Source organism: Ambystoma mexicanum, chromosome 5p (assembly GCF_040938575.1).
Source record: "Ambystoma mexicanum isolate Mex_15411 chromosome 5p, UKY_AmexF1_1, whole genome shotgun sequence".
NCBI lineage: Eukaryota > Metazoa > Chordata > Amphibia > Caudata > Ambystomatidae > Ambystoma > Ambystoma mexicanum.
In genome coordinates this window covers 1,102,522,475-1,102,542,184 of record NC_090930.1, presented here as the reverse complement: position 1 = coordinate 1,102,542,184, position 19,710 = coordinate 1,102,522,475, and positions in this window count along the sequence as shown.

The following is a 19,710-nucleotide window of genomic DNA, read 5'->3' as shown; positions in this document are numbered from 1 at the left end:
CGCTTTATTCTTCTACCAAGCATAGCAAGCCGCACTGTTTTCTTAGCTTCTTGCGTTACAAGCCTATGTACAGGCGTTAGCTGGTTGAATACTTTCATCCTGCTTTACAGTTACGTTTCTTTATATGTCACCATTGTCTCTTCTTCTATGTCTGTGATATCCTTATCCATGGTGTTTCGTTTTTGGGTGTTGTCTTTTGGTTATCATTCTTCATCTGTACGTCTGTCCAGGCCCTTGTGACATCATCATTTGTCTTCCATTAAGGCCTTTGAGTTTCTTCTGGGACAGTGTTTAAACAACCTTCATTTTGTGTCATTTGCTGGTATGGTTGACTCAATGGATGCCTTACTGCCCATGGTTGTCTGGTTATTGGTGCTTCAATAGGTATTGCTCTTCTGATTGGCACTGGGCAGAGCCCTAGTGTGGCTCTCTGCTGGTTTATTTGCTTATCGTACATCACATATATTGGTGTGTATGTTCCTGGTACTTCAAAATGGGCGACTTGAGTGCAGGCCATATTTGGGACCTCCTCTACATAATGTTTCCTATTTTCAGCAATGACTCATGCCGTCCATGACCAGTCAGGGTTCTTCCCTTCCCTTTGCTGCGTGAGTTTTAGCACTTTCAATTGTTTTCTGGATTTACCAATTGTAAATGTTAAGGGCTCCCCCATATCGTCAATTGGTCGAAGGGCGGCTTTGTCCCCATCTTTATTTCTCATTATTTTTATTTTTTCACTTTGTTTAGAGGGAAGAGCTAACCAATCTTTCTCTTTATCCTTGGTTGATTCCTCTTTTATTTCTCAAGGATTTTATTCACCATGCTTCCTAATTTCAGAGAGTCTGTCCCCTTTTTCAGCTGGTCTCTTTCTTTTACTCCAGCATTCAACATTCGAGAGTTAGGGGCTCGTTCCTTGGCCTCGCTCATTTCGTATCCCAATAAGGCATATTTCTCTGCCGCCTCCATTAAGGTCTCTTTCACCACCAGCGACTTCAGGTGGAGTATAACCTGATCCATCCTATCTTCTTTAGTAAATTCAACTATTGTTATGTCGTCCGAGGATATAAATCTTGTAGCGGGGACCTCCCTCAATAGCTTTACTACTTTTTCTCTATTTAGGATTGACCACTTCAATGCTTTTCCTGTTCTCTCCAGTTGAACCTTGTAAACCCGTTCCTCTCTCTGATATTTTTTTTCTTCTTCATTGCCTTTACACCTTAACTTTGCACAGACTTCTTCTTTTTTAAGCATGTATTTTCTTTCATCGTAGCTGTTAAGCGGAAACCTGTGCAGTTCCCTCTGGGACCACTGCAAAAGATTTAGGCCTACAGGTGTTTGACAGTAAACCCACTTGGTAGCCGTCTGCACCACACAGATTCACCTGGTAGCTGTGGCTGAGCAGGCAGACTTCTCTACAGAAGAGTTAGGCAGTATGTGGAGTATACAAAATAGGGCAATTTACACAGTAGAACAAGCAGACACGGAACAGAGCTTGGGTGTAAAGATATATAGTTATTTATTTATAAAAACACATCTATGAAAAACACACTGGCACTAATACGGCAAACAACTTCAATTACAATTACTATAAGTAAATCAATCCCCTAACAATATTTCGACAAGTCTAGGTTCAACGGCGCCACTTATTTGCAGACAGAGGTGGATGCATTAACCTAGATGGCACTCTAATATTTGTTAGATCGGGAGAGAAAAGGCAGGGTATGAAACCAACTCGGTACCAACACTTTTACGAAACAAATGCAAGGCAAGTAAGGCAGGGTTTACTGTAGATCACAAAGTTCAGAAGCCAGGCCCACTCGGAGAGAGGCAAGGTGATATGTCCCAAAAAGTATCACAGTGGAAATGCACTTCGAGTCTTTGTCGCAAATTGTCACAGAAAGATTGGACCAGTTTAGAACAGAAAGTTAAGAAGGCTTGGAGGCGACCCAATGGAGAGCAAGGATTAAGACACCTCACGCTAACCGTCACAAGGGAAGCCAGGCAGACACGGTACCTTGTATGTGGAGAGACAGCTCCGGCGGGGGCAGTTGTTCCTGGTGGTGGATGCAAGTCGGGGCTTTGCCAAGAGATGAGATGATCTCGTCGTCGAAGGAAAGTTGAAGATCGTTGCACCACCAGGGAAGAGACCAGCCGCGGAGTGCTCCGTCACAAGGCACCACCTTTTGGTCGCGGTACAGTGGTTAGTGGCTATCCGGTTGCCGGGGTGCTCAGCACGGGCAATTCGACCACTACATCCTGGAAGTGAAGAAAAAGCAAAGGGACTGGTTGTTCCCACCAGTCAGGGGAAGGAGACTCTCCGGCCGGGAGATCTCCTCTGTCGTTGGGAAGTGGTGAGTCGGTTCAGCAGGGCTCCACCAGAGGTGTCATCGTTGCAGATCAGCTCAGCTTTACCCTCGTCGGATTCTTAGGTCCTGTGGTGACTTCTGAAGATCCAGTCCCAAAAGCCCTGCTTTTATGCAGAAAACCCCCATTCATTCAGCCTAGCTGTCACTCAACACATGCTAAGTGGTGAGCGGGGTGGCTCACCACTTGGGCCAATCACACCAGAGTGCGACTTGAGTTGGCAAGGCAACTCAGTCCAGGGTGCCGAAACCCCCTCCCACACCCCCTGTGGTACCCAGACAGAATGGCACCACTTTGGAGGGCTTCTATGCAGAAGCCCGCCAAAAGTGGAACAAAGGGCTCAACCTTTGGTTCGGAGTTACAGAGGCGAACACAGACGCCATTTTAAAGCCCGAGGTCTGGCAGAAAATACTGACCGGTAGATTTATTTAAGACAAATAAACCGGCGGTATGTTAGAGACTAACGGGAAAAAGTATTAGCTTCCAACAATGGGAAGAATCCCATGGAATTATATTCGGGGTCGAATATAACAAGTAGTTTCCACTGCCACCAGCCAAAAATCGACGAGGGGGGATGGGATAGTGCCCCCTCGAACAACAGACCCAGGGGTAATCGAATTACCCCTACCAGTACGTCCACAATAGGGTGGTTTGTACTAGTTCTGTTAGTAAATTTAGGTCTAGTAAAGCCAATGGTGACTTTACATGCCCTGGGAGACAGTAGTCAGTCCCAGGGTATGGAGTCTATGGTGGGGATCCTCTAGGACACCCCAGTGTTACGGCACGGAGGGTGCGGTGTAACACACATAGCAAAACATATGAGACCCTATGGAGTAAAAGACCCCATAGCCCATGGAACACATTGACATTCAAAGGAATTAACCACATTCATGTCCAAGAGTGGGAGAAAAGAGTCTCACTCTTGGCAGGATGGAAAAACAACAAACTCCAGAAATCCAGCAAAGCTGCTGGGGGACTCACTAGGTTAGGAAATTCAGCCTAAACAGAGAATTTTCCCTAACAGTAACTTCTTGGGCTTTCCTTTTTGTTTCAACGTTATTCAAATGGTCCTTTTTTCTTCCTTCCAATGAATTTAGAGGATCAAGCCATTCAACAGATCCTTGCCTTTCCTTTACAGCCTTCCTTAAGGAATCTTCTCGCCTTTCGTCTAAGGTTTTATGGTGCTCAATATTTTTGGCTCTTTCTTCCTTCCCTAATAAGGCTTGTCGGCTCTCATTAAGCCTGATCCTCTCACTATCATTATTAGTGTACAACTCCTTTTTCTCGTTCTGGGGGATCGTCTCATGGTTTAATTCAGGTGAGAGATTCTGCACCTGTTTTTCTATTTGTTCACAATCTGAAGAACTTACATCATCCTATTCCTCATTTTCCTGGTCTTTTTCAATACATTCGACCAAGTCACTTATTCCTGCCTCCGATTCTTCATCCTGTGAATTGGAAGAGAATATGGTTTCTGTTGAAGAACAGGAATCATCCAGAGTGTGTGTTTTTGGTGAGTCTTCCACAATTATCATTTCACAGCTGTCATGACCCATAGAACTTGCCCCTTCTGGACTTTCTGGTCCTTATCGCGCCGGGACTTGTATTCTTTGTTACTCACAACATGGCCGCAACAAGCGACTTGCCTCGCACCAGCTTCCACGTCGCACACGGCATGTTCTATAAATTGGCCACGCCCCCGCGGCCCCGCGCGTCTCAACTCTATCATTAGGTAGTGACTTGACGTGTGTGTGCTGTTCAGCGAATCCACTATTCCTAGATCATGGTTCCTTCTTCCTTCCTTCACCCCTTCCCTCTAATCTGCTCCTGGAATCCCCATTCTTAGCAACCGCTACCTATTTTCCTGGACATCCTGGAACAGCGACCTTCCCGGAACTCTGAACGCGCTCTGCAGAGAGACAAGACTCGAGCGAGCCTATACAAGACCCGGTCCATCCACAAGAGGAATCCTCCCGCGGAACAGAGCAAGAGGCGATCCCAGGTGAGACAGGGGGAGATTTACGACAACATCCAGCCTTCTTTGCACATTGCCTCAGCTCTAATCTTGGAGGTGTTCTTATATTTCCTAAGAAGGACCCAGATCCATTTAGTTTTCTTTTAGGCAGTTGCTTCATGTTTTTAGATTTTTTCCCTCCTCTTTTCCTCCCATCTGTTCCGGGAGAGAGGTCTTTTCAATTGTCGCTTTTGTTAAATCTGAAGGCCCAGTACCCTGAAATATTGAGAAATAAGATTTTCCCAGATCTTTTTGAACTTTTCTGCTGTGGGGTTATCGTACCTTCCGGCTCTTTTAACTTTTGCTTAGTCATCTCCTCCATTTGAATTGGCTCAGAGACATATCCATTAAGTGTTTGGGTTTTTCCTTTTTTCTTCCCTCCTTACTTCCCACCACTGCAAGCTTTTCATTAATGTTGGGTGTGCCATTAGCATTTATGTACGCTTTAGTCAGTGACATGTTCGTAGGACCATTCCTCTTCTCCAGTCTGGTAGGTGTAGTTTCCTTTTTATATACTGATCTCAGGCCGGCCTCTCTTGGCCCTCTTCCTGCTCCCACCTGCAAGGCTAAAAACCTCAGGGTCATCTTCGACTCCACACTCTCCTTCTCTCCTCACATCTCTAACGTCTCTAACAAGTCACACTACCATCTTCACCTCCTCAGAGGTATTCTTCCTTTCCTCTCCTTCCCCCAGAAGCTCACCATCTCCAGAGCCCTGGTTCTCTCTAAACTGGACTATTGTAACAGCCTCTATCTAAATCTGCCTGCCTCTACTCTCCACACTCTGCAATTTATCCAGAACAGGACTGCGAGACTTGTCCTTGGCCTCAAGTCCAGGGATCGTATCTCTCCAGGACTGAAATCTCTGCACTGGCTCCCATTGGCTGCGAGGATTAAGTTCAAAACCCTCTGCATTGTCCACAAGGCCTAGTGGGGCCGCATTACCTTCAACTCTCTTTTCCCAAATATCTTCCTTCATCGCTCATCCACCTCCAACTCCCTCAGGGTCAGTCGCTTCTCCAAGCAACAAATTGGTGATAGATCTCTCTCTTCAGCAGGGGCCTCCCTCTGGAACAGCCTTCTTGCCTCCCTGAAACTTGAGAAGAACCATCTCCGGTTCCAGAAGCACCTCAAAACCTTCCTATTTGCTTCTGCATTCTCTCCCCCTCTCCCCTGCTGAATTCCTGGCTGAATCTGCACTGGTTTCCTGGCCATCCATTCTGTTCTCGGACCCAGGCACACCTACACTGCCTCCCTGGCAACCCCCGCACCTGGGGACTATTACTCTGTATATCTACAGTCCCCGCAACCACACTTATGTTGCTCTTACCTTGCACTTGCCACCTTCTGGCCGTTTTATTTATTTATCTTATTTATTCTACTATCCCTGTACTGCACTTCCCCTCTACCTTCCCCCACGCACTTTTTCCTTTCCCCCTCCCATGCACTTGCGTGATCTGAATGACACCTGGCCTAGTAGGATCGCTGTCTGTCTTCCCTCTGTCCCCCTCTCTTGCCTCGTCGCGCCTCAAAACACTTGTGTATAGGCACGTCATAAATGCCATATCATATCATATATCCATTTACAATCTTCTATAATAGCATCCATCAATATTGATTTATCATTTGATTTTTTTTCTGTCTAGATCGCATAGCTGATTTTGCCATACCTTAGAAGTTTCTGCTTCAAAATCTAGTTGTTGCTCCTATTTATTCAGCAAGGGTTCTAAACCTTGAATCTGAGACTTGTTACTCTCTGATGCTAAATAGAGGTCCTGCAGGGATGAGTTAATGTTCTCGTAAAGTTTTAGGAAAGGGGCAACTGCAATTGATAACGCTGCCATCACCATATTTTGGATATACGTAAGGTCACCCCTTCTTTCTTTCTTTCCCTCTTCTCACCATCTTCTCTCCTCTTCCACCTCCTTCCTCTTATGGTGGGGTGCAGAGCTTACCCCAGCTGCCCACGGGGGATCTGTGCTTCCCACTCGATCCAGAAAGGTGTGATTCTGGTCTAGGGTTAAATTTGCTAATGTAGTCTCTGGGCACCTGCCCTCTGCTCTTTGTCCTGCGCGCTTCGCAATGAAGGCAGAATTTTGTTGTCCAAAGACGCTATCTTCTCTTTAATAAAAGTCAGACTTTTTATCTACCTGACAATTTTACCCGTCAGAGCCGAAATATCCTGTATTAGCTTTTCTGACAACTCAGAGTTAGTAGAGTTCCTCAGAATCTACGGTGGGTATTTTAAAGTGGAGGTGCTGGGGTCCGTTCTTATTCATTCCTCTTTCGCCTCCTTAGCCCATTTAGTGGACGGGGGTTCACCTCCCTGAGTTTCACTCTCGAACAAGCTCCTGGTCATTCTCCCAGTACGTTGTGTCTTGATCATACATAGCTAGGGTGAAATTCGATTGGAGTGAACTTGAGGTATCCTGTCTTGATCTTGCCTCAGAAGTGCCCTGCGCATCTCAATTATCTCCACTTCGTCTCTTCCCACTGACAGAGAACAGCCCATTCTTTGTTCATCACTTGTGACCCCTGCCAATTTCTTTACTTCATGGGGGGCTATTTTCTTTATTGATTTAGCTTGTATTTTAATTAGCTGGGACAGGAGGTCCCAGTACTTTGTATTTCTCCAATCAATAGTGGCATCTGTAGCTGACATCTTTCTCCCCATCTCGCTTTCCATCAATAATGTCCGCTCGAGTCGGGGGTCCAGTGATTTTTTAAAATCAGTTTCCCATTGATTGTTTGATGTTGGTTTGTTCATTGCACTTGCCACTTTACCCCTTTCTACAAGGGCGGGGCACACCCCCATATCAATCTGGGGCATAGAGCCTTGACGTTGCGCTGGCAAAAATACCTCATCATTCATTGTTATTGGTTCATCCATTTTCTGACGACTTTCTCCCAATAATTCTCTGACCACATCAATAGCTGAAGGCTTTTTTTTTTTTGAAAATCAATTTTTATTAAGTTTTATACATGTAGTACGACAGTACATAGCATGTGTAAGCATGAGTTAACAAAAAAAAACAATCGTAACACCCCACCCCCCCCGTCTGCCCCCCACCCCCCTACAGTTCAAGATCTCATTAGTTGCTTGTTGCTTGTTTGACAGACTTTCCTGAGACAGATGTATCGTTACACAATGCACTTGGCGCGCCGAAGTCCTGGGTCCGACTGGGAGAAGTTCACGATCAGGTCAGTGTACAATGGTCCAGTGCCCCTGGGGGAAGACCCCCGGCTCAGGCGCGGAGCGTTAAATTGATCGGCCATATTTGTCAAAAAAGGGGAGCCAGATTTCCTCGATGTTGGACTTGGACTCATCGAGTAAGTGTGTGAGAAACTCCATGTCATATATGGCCCGCACCTTGGTCACCCACGTTTTTACCCCCGGCATTTCCGGGCGTTTCCATTTTTGTGCGAGGCAGCATCTGGCCGCCACCAACATGATTTGGAGCATATGGTCCTGAGTGCCCTCCTGACCTTCCCCAATGTCGATTCCAAACAGGAGGAGCCAACGGCAGGAAGACCGCTCAACTCCGTCCACCCCTTTGATCCAGGCAAGTACCTTTTCCCAATAGTTTTGGACCACTGGGCATCCCCACCACATGTGGATGTAGTCCCCCCTCTCGGTCTTACATTTCCAGCAGTGTGGGTCATTCCCTGGTTTTATCCTGGCAATCCTCTACGGGGGTAATGCCATCGGTGTAGTATTTTGAGGGCTTGATGGCGATACTGGAGGGAGGCCGTGGATCGGTTGGCCCGCCTGCACATCTCTGCCCACCTCTCGTCATCAATCTCCTCTCCTAGGTCCCTACCCCATCGTGTGCATGCCGGTGGAGGATCCCTGGGGACAGAGAACAGGAAGAGTTTGTAAAGGCGAGATATTATCCCCTTAGAGCCCCTCGCAGATAGGAGAAGCTTTTCGAACTCCGTGAGATCCCTCCTGAGGGTGTCGCCCCAGGATGGCTCGGTGAGGACACCCTTGAGCTGGAGGTAGCGAAAGGGGGACAGGGTACCAATTCCCAGGGCCTCCTCGAGGTCACTTAAGGGCAGAAAAGAACCCTTCACCCAAAGATGGCCGGTCCTGCTAAGGCCTGCCTCGAACCACGACTGATACGCCGCTGGTTCTGCTATTTTGGCCAGGAAGGGAGAGGCCCAAATGCAGCTCAACGGGGATGGCCACGTCGTGAGCCACCGATAGTAACCTCCCTCTCCCCACAGGGACCACAGCACCTTCAAGATTGGATGATTCAGGACGCTTCTGGGGATATTCTTCCTCAGGACCCAAAGCCATTCCTCTATTGTGACAGGGGCAAGGGGCCTGTTATCCATGGCAACCCATTGTTTTTTCATATCTGGGGAGAAGTGATCAACCAAAACCCTCAGCTGAGAAGCTCTGTGGTACGTTTCCAGGTTAGGATAACCCACTCCCCCATCTTCCTTAGCCCTAGTCAACACTTCGTAGGAGATCCTATGCTTTTTGCCCGACCAGAGGAAGTTGAGCAGGACTTGCTTTGTTTCTATAAAGGAGGTCTTGGGGATTATCACCGGGAGCATTTGGAAGAGAAATAAAAACTTTGGGAGGAGAACCATTTTTACGAGGTTAAGGCGCGCCATCCAGGAGAGCCCCGATCCCGCCCACCTCTCTACATCTCTTCTGATTGCGGACCAGAGGGGGGGGAAGTTGGCTGTGTACAGTTCCTCAAGGTCACGCGTAAACTGTACTCCCAAATACCGGAATCCCTCTTCAGTCTGCCTAAATGGGAGCCCTTTCACAAAGGCCATCTCTGGATCTGACAGGTTCCCACCCATAAACGCCACTGACTTATCCAGATTGACTTTATAACCCGATAACTCTCCGTAGCGCGTGAGGCCCTGTAATAACCGGGGGACTGTTTGGGACGGTCTGGTGACGTAGATAGGGCGTCGTCCGCAAAGAGGCAGATTTTGCATTTCATGTCTCCCATCTGTACTCCCCTAATAGCCTCGTCATTGTGGACTGAGATTGCCCATGGTTCCATTACTAGTGCGTAAATTAGCGGGGACAGGGGACATCCCTGCCTTGTACCACATTGGAGGGGGAACTCTCTCGATTCTGTCCCATTTGCCACCACTCTAGCCGAGGGGGAGGAGTAAAGCGCGGCCATCCACCCCAGCCACCTAGGACCCATCCCCAGAGATGCGAAAACCTCCCCCATGAAAGCCCAGCTAACCCTGTCGAAGGCTTTCTCCGCATCGAGAGCCAGTAGGAGAGCCCCCTCGTCCCGGACCCCCACTGTGGCAAGTATATGGAGTGTCTTCCGTACGTTATCAGAGCCCTGCCTGTTGAGGACGAATCCCGCTTGGTCAGGGTGTATCAGGCGTGGAAGACAGATCTCAAGTCTGGAGGCCAAGATTCTGGTAAAAATCTTGGCATCTAGGTTAAGGAGTGAGATGGGTCTATAGGACCCACATTCAGTCTGGTCTTTACCAGACTTGGGTATGACGGTGATGAGGGCTTGCAGAAACGTCGGTGGAATTGAGTCTCGGCTCCTAATCTGATTGAACAGTTTGGCCAAGGGCTTCACCAAGATCGATTGGGTCTTTTTATAGAAATCAGCCATGTAGCCGTCCCCACCCGGTGCCTTTCCTGCCTTCAGTCTCTTAATGGAGCTCTCCACCTCTTCCTCTGAAATCTCCCCCTCAAGGGCCCCCATGTCTTCGTTGGATAGCTTGGGGAGGGGGTGCTCCGCCAAATAGGCTGAGATATCTTCCAGTGATTCGCCTGCTTGCCTGGAATAAAGTTTGCTGTAATAGTCGGCGAAGCAGTTCGCTATTTCCTCCCGGCCCCTGTGAATCCTGCCTTCCCCATCGCTAAGCTGGGCAACCCCCTTTCCACCCTGCAGCCCCGGGATTTTTGTGCCAAAAGAGTCCCCACCCTGTCTCCCCGTACATAGTATCTTTGCTTGGTGTACTGCATTTTCTTAATAACCTCCCCTATAAGAACCGTGTGTAGCTCTTGTCTTTTGCCCTGCATTTCCTCTAGGAGTGCCTCTGTCTATTCCGGGAACGCCCAGTCTGGCCCGCAAGACCCCCAACTCCGCACGGAGTTTGCCCTCAATCAGGCCCCTCTCCCGTTTACGCCTCGAGCCCTCTGCTATGAGGAGACCCATAAAAGTGACTTTTCCGGCTTCCCATACTGTGGACATGTCGGTCTCGCCATTATCATTCGTCTCAAAATAGGCCGACATTTCTTGTTTCATAAAATCCCGGAATACGGGGTCCCTAAGAAGCGTGTCGTTGCACTGCCAACGGGAGGATCTTGGGGCGACAGGCAGTGACCAGTCAGCCACAAGCAATTCATGGTCCGACCACGTTATGGCCTCCACCGTTGGCTGTTGAACCAGCCCGTTCCGCTCCTCGGAGATTAGCATGAGGTCAATTCTAGTGTAGGTACAGTGTGGGGGAGAGAAAAAGGTGTAACCTCCCTGACCCGGATATGCCCTGCGCCAGATGTCCACCCAATAATGGTCTCTCAAGAGGGCCTGCAGGGCCAGGTTATCCTTGGAAATCCCCTTGGGCCCCCCTCCCTTGGCAGACCACCAGTCCAGACGGGGGTCAGCTACCAGGTTGAAATCCCTGTCCAGTATCATGGCCCCTTCTGCCCATTCATCCATGACAATAAAGATCCGAGTGAGGAACTGCACTTGCCCTGAATTGGGCGCGTATAAGGTGGCCAGGTTGATGCGTTGTCCCTCGCAGAACCCCTTGACGCCTAAGAATCGACCCCCAAAACCTCTCTTAGTTTCTGCCCCCGTGAGATGGAATACCCTCCCCAGGAGAATACCTACCCCCTCCTTCTTGGAGTTTGCATGTGAGGTCCAGTAATTGGTACCAATGTCCTTCCCCTTAATTCTGGATTCCCTTCCCCGTTTGTAGTGTGTTTCTTGTAGAAAGAGGACTGTTAGATGTTGTTTGCGGAACATGTTGCTCGTAAGGGACCTTTTGTTTTGGGAGTTAAGACCCTTGACGTTCAGCGTGCCTATCCTTCCTTCAATCATTATCGTCTTTTAGGTTGTGCACCTTGAACCCCTCATAACATCTGCGTTTCAGAGCCCGCAGCCAAGCAAGTATCTGTGATTTGAACTGGTTTCCCCCCCCTTCCTTCCCATCTCTTTCGTTAATCATTACACCCCCGCCCCCCCAAGCCCAAGCCTCCCCTTCTGCCCCCTCCCCCCTTTCCCTTGTAATGTAGGGCGTTCATCCACGTCCCCCAACAAGTGTCGGGGTTGGTCAACGAACCACCAAGGACTCTAACCCCAGCCCCGGGATTTTTTTGTATTAGGGAATCTCAAGTCTTGGAATCATTATAGGTCTACCCCACCAAATCCTCGGTGCAAATGACCAAGGTGGAATTCTGGAACCGTGAACCCCCGCTTCAGCCTGTAAACTCCAAACTCAGACTTTCTACGTGGGTCACCACAACAAAACAGCTAACATTTAATAAAGTTCTGCCCGCGCTCCAAACCAGCGGGCCGCATGTCGCGCCAACGCGGCGCCCAGGCGTGGCCCCCCCGGGCCCCAGGACCCCTCACTGCCAGATCCTGGGACCGATGCTCATCATAGGATTTCCTCGACCTCCGGAAGGGCGGTGCTGTTATGGCTTCGGGTGATCCTCGGAGGTCGTTGACGGGTGCCTGGTTTTCCGAAATTTCCGGGCCCCCTTGACTTTAGATTTGCCGCTAAGCTGTCCCAGTCTGTCGGGGCCCCTCGTGGGGTCCCGGGCTCTTCCATCTTGGCCGCATGAGTGGCCTGCCTGGTCACCGACCAGTCGTCCGTGGCAGTTTGAATGTCTTCCTCAGACACCAGGCGATGTTTCTCCCCCAGCCATTCAAATTCCAAACAGAAGGGGTGTCCCCAGCGGTATCGGACCCCCTTTCCCTGAAGCCATCTTGTGAGGTTTCCACATTTCCTTCTCATTGACAGGGTGAGAGCCGACAGGTCCTGAAAGATGGACACCCTGGAGTCACCGTATTGAATATTGCCAAGGTTCCTCGCTTTCTCCAGAATTTTAGCTTTGTCCTTGTAATAGTGTAGCCGGGCCAGGACCGAACGCGGGCCTCTACCCCCTCCTCCTGCCCGATGGACCCTGTCAAACTGAATCGCACCTTCAGCGTCCGCCCCCAAGACAATCCTTACAATGTCATGTACTTTGCCCTCAAGGCCTTGTATGGTTTCTCCCTCGGCCTCCACTAAACCAAAAATACGCAGGTTATTCCTTCTCTCCCTGTTCTCCATATCGTCCACCTTGAGCCTGAGTTCCTCTTCGCGTCTTTCCATGTCCCGGAATCTGATTTCCATTTGGGTCTCAAGGAGAGTAGTGGAGAGCTGATTGTTTTCGACTCCCTCCATTCGATCTTCCAAGGTGGTGACTTTAGTCGTGAGGTCGGCCAATTTGGCTCCCATGTCCATCCTAATCCCGCGCATCTCCTCCAGAATCGTCTGAATATTATTCTGGATAGTACCCAGGTCTGGGGGTGGGGTGGAGGGGCCCCCGGTCGCCATGACGTTCTCGCTGGCCACAAATTGGTATTTCGACAGGTTTTCTTTCCAGCTCATGGGAGGCTTGTTTTGGCCACCTGCTATTGGCGAGACGGTGGTAGCGTGTTTTCCGTGGTCGTCCCAGTGCGTGTCTGGCCTTTCCGGACCTGTCAGTTCCCCCTGTGGTGGTGGTTTTGCGGCTAGGGGGCTCTGGATCACAAGTGCCTGTAGGGTGTCCTGACCCACGTTCAAGCTACCCTGCTACAACATTTGGTGCTGTGGGCTTAGGAAATTCAAGATGGCGGAAAACCCACATGTGCGCCGAAATCCAGGAAAGCTGCGCAGTTGTGCGCACACCAAAATGGTTACCTAACTTGCCACCCACCAGGGTAAAGAAAGGTCTTTGTTAACAAAATCCACTTTTACTGATGTCAAAAAGTTGCTGAAATCGTGACTCATTGGACCACTTTAAAGATTCAACCCTTTTTGTGGGGTTCCACATAACCATCTTACTGTAAGGAGCCCCATCAAAACAATGTTAAGCAAGGATTTACTACCATGTAAGAACCATTCCTGTTTAGAATGCATTAATCCAAGAAAATCCCAAAAATGGGTGCAGTACCAGTACTCACCACTATCCAAAAGCCGGCGTTTTAAAACCCACTGTGTGTTTTTCTGAAGGCAAGCAAAATGCCTATTTCAAACCTTGCAACATGTGCAAAATATTCACTGAACACCAGCAGACATTTGGCAGAATGGAGTTTTGTGTGCCTACAAAATCTGGGAAATGAAGAGCCCAAAAACAATGCTTATAACAAAAATGCTATGGAGTCAGCAGCTTAAGCCTAACTGCAACTGGATTTAAAACCACCAAAATCGAAAATGTTAAATTAAATGAGTGACCTATGTTTGGTGTCACATGCCTTTGTAACTGTTGAAATGTCATAGTTTTGCACTTAGAATCAGCATTCTAGCTGCATGTGTAAAATTGCAAGTTAAGTTAAAAAGCCACAAAAAACCTGCCAGTTAGCTGAAGGTCTGGCTTAAGGAACTTGATTTTGCCTAGCAACTACCCATCAGGAGTGAAACTTGAGTCACAACTGTGTTCCCAGGCCAACCTTCCTTTTGCTGCCCCCACTAAGGATATGCCATCTATCTGATAATTGAATTACCTGGGCTCTGCCAGAGAGTGAACAAAGCCCTCTCCACTCAGGCAAAGGTTTTTATTACAGACGTCGTAAAAAGTGGCTTCCTCCTGGAGAAGCTGGGAGGGGCACTGCCTGTGAGAAGCAAGCTGGCTTGGCAGAAACTGGAAAGACTGGTTTCTGTACCATGTGACCTGAAAAGACACACCCCTGCAGCAAGGATATGGTTTTATAAAAAGGGGGATAATTCATAGTGCGGACATGTGAAAATTTTATAAATGATACCATAATTCTTGTGATTTTTCTGCCCACAGTTTAAGACGTGGTAGGAACCGGTGGTATGTTCAGGGGGGTTTTAGCGGAAAAGTGGATATTACTCTAAATGTGTGCATGTTAAAAATCTGAAACTTCATCAGTTAATGTCCCTACCCCCTGCACACATGTATGTAAAGTTGGGTCCATGTCGGAAATTGAAAAAGCAGTTAAAAAGTCAATTATGTACACTCTTTGAATGCAAGCTCCGAGAATGAGCAGATTTGGACATAGACATGGCTAAATTCAGCCACACCATGTATATGTAATTTCAAACAACTGTGTAACTCTGAAGTATGGATTTTGATCATATATATATTTGGGTGCACAGATGATAAGGGAGGATGTTTCAAGAGATCATAAAATGACATCAATCTGACTCACAGTTCAGTTTGCCAATCAAGCGGAGGAATGGAAGCCTGACCAATGACGAATGAGAGGGGCAAGTCTAGTGATGCAACACACACACCCATTCTCAAGAAACAGATAAAAGCAGAGAGTCAGGACACATAGAGACATTCAATTTCATCTGCCGCTGGAAGCCCTGCCGGAAAAATCCATACTTACCTCCATCAAACTCCAGAAAGCCAAACTAGAGACTTCAATCTATCCAGAGCAGAGACCAGACCAGAGAGAAAGCAGTGCTGTGCCTAGCCGAGACCAGACCAGGCGCTGTGAGCAGAATCCGGAAAGACCTGACCAGACTGAAGATCGTGACCAAGTCGCTTTCCTGTTCAAAATCTCTTGTGAGTACTTAGCAAAACTCAGAACACATCTCTTAGTTTAAATTCATCTAATTCAATCTATTTAACCTAAGTAGAACTGCCTCCTATCTGTCACCTGTCATTTCTAGTAAAATTTGTCATGTTGAAAAAGTGTGCGTTTAAAATTTACAAAACCAAAAACGACCTTTACTAAATTACTCATATCTCCGCAACCGTTTGGGCTAGAGACTTGCAATAACTTTCATTTGGAAGCTGAGATCCCAGGCTTTCCTAGGACCCCAAAACGGTAGAGATAGTCCTTGCGGTTCCTTTGTAATAGCGCTCGGCGCATCCGCGAATTTTGCCGCGATTTGCAATTTCTTCACATGTAAAAAAACTGCTGCTGCCTGATTTCATTTGCCAGAAATTCGTTTAACCTGCTAACTATCCCTGCATCATTGCTAGTGTGAGCCTGGACTAATATTAACTAGATACCACTCATCCTGAACCTCTAAAAGGGAATTAAGAGCGTTTCCAGCATATTTCTCATTCATTGCTAGCACCTATCAAAGCATTTGCCTGTGTTTTCAAACTTCTGTTTAAGCTTGCTGGAATGAACTGAATTACAGTTGATTGCATTTCCGAGAACTGTGTGTTTTCCTTCCATTTCCTTGCCTTGCATCAAGGGGGGGAGGGGAGTAGCCAGAGAAAAGTGATTACATTGTTTGGTTGAAATCATATTGCGTATTTTCTGTACTGCATTCATTGAATATTGCATCCACCTGAGCCTACATAAAGCATCCTCTACCACATTATACTTTTGTTCCTATTTACCAGTGTGCTACCTTATCCATTTCATGTCAACTCATTAGTGATTAAAGAAGTGTGCTAGTGCCAGATTCTCCGTTGTTAATATTTACCATATCAGATTAAGTGTGATATTCAATTATTAATTTATTAAAAAGTGTGATATATATTTTAATTTATCAAATAAACCTTTTAAACTTGCAAAACAGAATTACTTCTTGGCTCAGTGGGGTCAGGGGGATTCCAAGAGAGGGGTGTGATACAAGGGTAGTCATCCAGAACGCATGAACTGGACCTAAAGATATATCAATAAGGGTTTTCATTCAGTATTCTAGACTAGGCGTTAACTTGGCTGTAGTGCTGAATTGAATCCTCTTACAAAGTGGGGGCTCGAGCCGAGACGTTGGGTTAGATTTACCAGTTGTGCAGCTTAATACAGTGTGCTAACTGACGGGATACATACACCCGGTCGGATCACCACGCTGCATTACGCTGTGAAGCATTCCTCAAAAGGGACACTCCAAGAAAAGTTCTGTTCTGCAAAAATAAAATACTAACTTCTGTAAGTCAGGACAGAGACCAATCTCTAGAATGACGACCTTAGTAGACATGAAAATAGCCAGAGAGCACCTCTTGCATAAGCTATTTGTGAGAGGTGAATGGACCGAACAGGGCCAGGATGTGTGGTTGCAGGCCATCACACAACAGGTCACTGAAACAGGGTCAGATATATATAGAGATCAGGGTCCCTTACATGTGGCCCTGAGTGAACTATATATGGCTCCTAAAGCCAAAGAGGAACACAATAAGATCGCCAGGATAGCAGCATACCTGTACCTATATATGGGAGACATGCAGGATAGATGTGCTGAAAGCCAAAATCTGGCAAATAGGCAACAGATGGCATTACAGAAGGTCCAATCTGATCTGGACTCTTCTGAGCAGAGGCTGCAGAGGAGCCAGGAGTCAGAAAATGACAGCAGACTGTACATTACTAAAATAAAGGAGGATATGGATGTGCTGCAAAAGGAAAAGTCAGAACAGGATACTAGATTTCTGGCCCTGCAGAAGGAGCACCAAGACAGTTTGGACTCCTTACTGCAGAGCCAGAAAAAGCTGGAGCAACAGATCAATTTCAACAGGGCATGCACAGAGCAGGTAGCCACCCTGCAAATCCAACTAGACAGAGAGAAAGAGGAGAGCAATAAACTGATCCTGAAAGACCTGGATACCCAGGCAGAGTTTGATCAGGAGCGCCAGAAAGCTGGTGCCTTCCAAAGGCAAAGGGACGACCTGGCGGCACAAATGCAGGCTCTTAGTCAGGAAAGAGACGCCTTAGGCCAGGAAGTCTGCCATTTAAAAAGGAAAATGGAAGAAAATCACCTGGCCCACCAGGGACTGGGTGACCTCCAAAAAGAAAACCAGAACTTGCTAGAGCACACCAGGAGGGTGGAGGATGCTCTAGCAAGAAAGGAGCAGGCCAATAGGGACACAGCTCAGGAGGTAACCCTCCTGCAGCAAAGACTGGCCCAGTTCTCCAGGACCAACCAGGAAGCACAGAGGGAAAAGGAGGCCCTCTGTCAACACAATGATAGGCTCCAACAGCAGGTAGCGATGCAGGAGAGACTGATAGAGTCGAGTAAGGCCTTAACTGAGGAACTGAAGGCACAAATGCAGGCTCTTGCATTGCAACAGGGAGCAGGGGCGGATAGAGATGAGGTTCGCTGGGAAATGGAAACTCCGGAGCATAACCTCAGGAGCCCTAGTACCAGAGGCCCTCATACCTCTCAGTCCCTGGACTCTGCCACCCCCATGTTCCCTGGCGCACATGAGCACAGGGCCACAGGGATGGCAGATTACTATCCAGCTAAGAGTATGGGGCTCATAGGCCAGAACCATCCAGGAATGGAGGGGTGGGCATCCGGGTATGGGCACCCAAGTACAATACAGTTCAGTGGGGAACCCCAGGAGAGTAGGCCCATTAAGGGCATCCTGAAAACCTCTGCCCAGTTAGGTCAGTGGAGGGGGTACCCATCAAATCCTGACAGCAAGGAGGAATCTGAAGACTCCTCTGAACTGCGCAGGACACAGGAGACCAGGTCCCCACATTCTGCCAGCCATTCCCAGGCTCGCAGAATCTGGGAAACCTGGAAGAACAGACGGGAACCTCTGGGAGCAGTGCCTCTGAGTCCGACGAAGAATGGACAAGGGTTACCCGAACCAAAAAGGCCAATAAGGCAAAAAGGGCCTTGCTCAAGGACCCCTTAAAGCAGATTAAGGCGATCAGGAGCGTCATCACGCCTTACCATAAGAACGCTAAGTATTCTGTTTGGGAGCACTTAGAGTTGTTTGAACAAATGATGGAGACTTTCCATTTGAAGGACAGCCAAAGCTGCATTCAATATGTAAAGTGGACCTTCTCCCCGGAATACTCCGGATTCTTTGCGGGGCTGGAGGACCAAAATCATTTAAGATGGTCCACCTATAAGGCGGCCATCCTGAAACATTTTTCTGTTCACAGAAATCCTCAAGAGGCTCGCAAGGCAGCCTACAATTTGCAATGTGGGGAGGATCAGGCCCCACAAGAATTTGTGCAGGAGTTAAAGCGGGCTTTTGCACAGACCACAAGAAGGGTGCGCACGGATAGCCGTGAATTTATAAACACGTTTTTCCATGCCTTGCCCAAATATATCATGACCCAGCTCGTGAGGGATTTTCACGAGAAAAGATCTTTAGACTGGGTCATTGAACAGGCTACCCGCATCTATGAGGTGCAGAAGCCCATAGAAAATAAAAGCAATGCCCAGAAAAACCCCAAAGCCAACAGCACCCCTGCTGCTGCCAAGGTGGCAGAGGTAAAGGTCACCCCCGTTTTGGATTTGGAGATGGGGGGGCCTAAAAACCTACCTGCACCTAATAATGCTAGGCCCAGAAGGTCCTCGGGCCAGTCGCAGACAGGGAGCCAGGGAGGCAGCCCCACAAATGGGGTCCCTCGCTCTCCTGACTATGTAAGTCCTCGCTACAAAGGTAACAGACCCATCCTGGGTTATGTGTGGACTCCTCCAGCCCAAGGGGGGGGATCCAGCCAAGCACCTAACCCAGGGAACTTCCCTCCAAACTTCCCACAGGAGGGCAGAAATTTACCAAACCCTGGGCAGAACTTTTTCCCCAGATATCCACCCGACTTCCAACCCCAAAATCATCCATCCTTCTTTCCCCAGTTCCCTGAGCCCAGACCACTGAATCCGGGAGAGGGGAGGCCAAGGGTGGAGGGGTACCCAAATCTTCCCAACCCGGGGTATTACCAGAGGAGGGACAGCTACCCTTCCCGGGATCAGCCCAGGGGAGAAAACAGGGCCCCGTATCAGCCTGAGCGGGTTTCCCAGTTAGAGCGCCAGGTTCAAAACATGGCGCGGGATCTGGGTCACATACTGAGGGCTCAGCAGAACCCTCAGATCAGCATGCCGGCGCAGAACGCACCCAACTCTGGACCTGGTGCTCCAGAACAATGACGGGGGCAGCACCCCGATAACTCACCGGTTCCCAGGGAGGAGGCACAAGGGGAAGGGGGGTGTAAAGCCTTGGAGGAAGCTTCCTTCCTCACTTGTAAACAGCCCCTAGAAACCCAGGAACCGGAAACAAAATCTCTTGCCCCTGAAAGTCTGCCTCCTAAGGAGCAGAGGGGGGGTAGGAGAAACAAAAGACCCAAACAGACTCAGTTTGAGGAGGAGGTACAGATCTTCCAATTTGAGGGAGAGGGATCCTCAGAGGATCCTGGGAAAAGGATCTTCTCCTTCAAAGAGGGGGGAACTCCTCCCAAAGAAAAATGGGTCCTTAG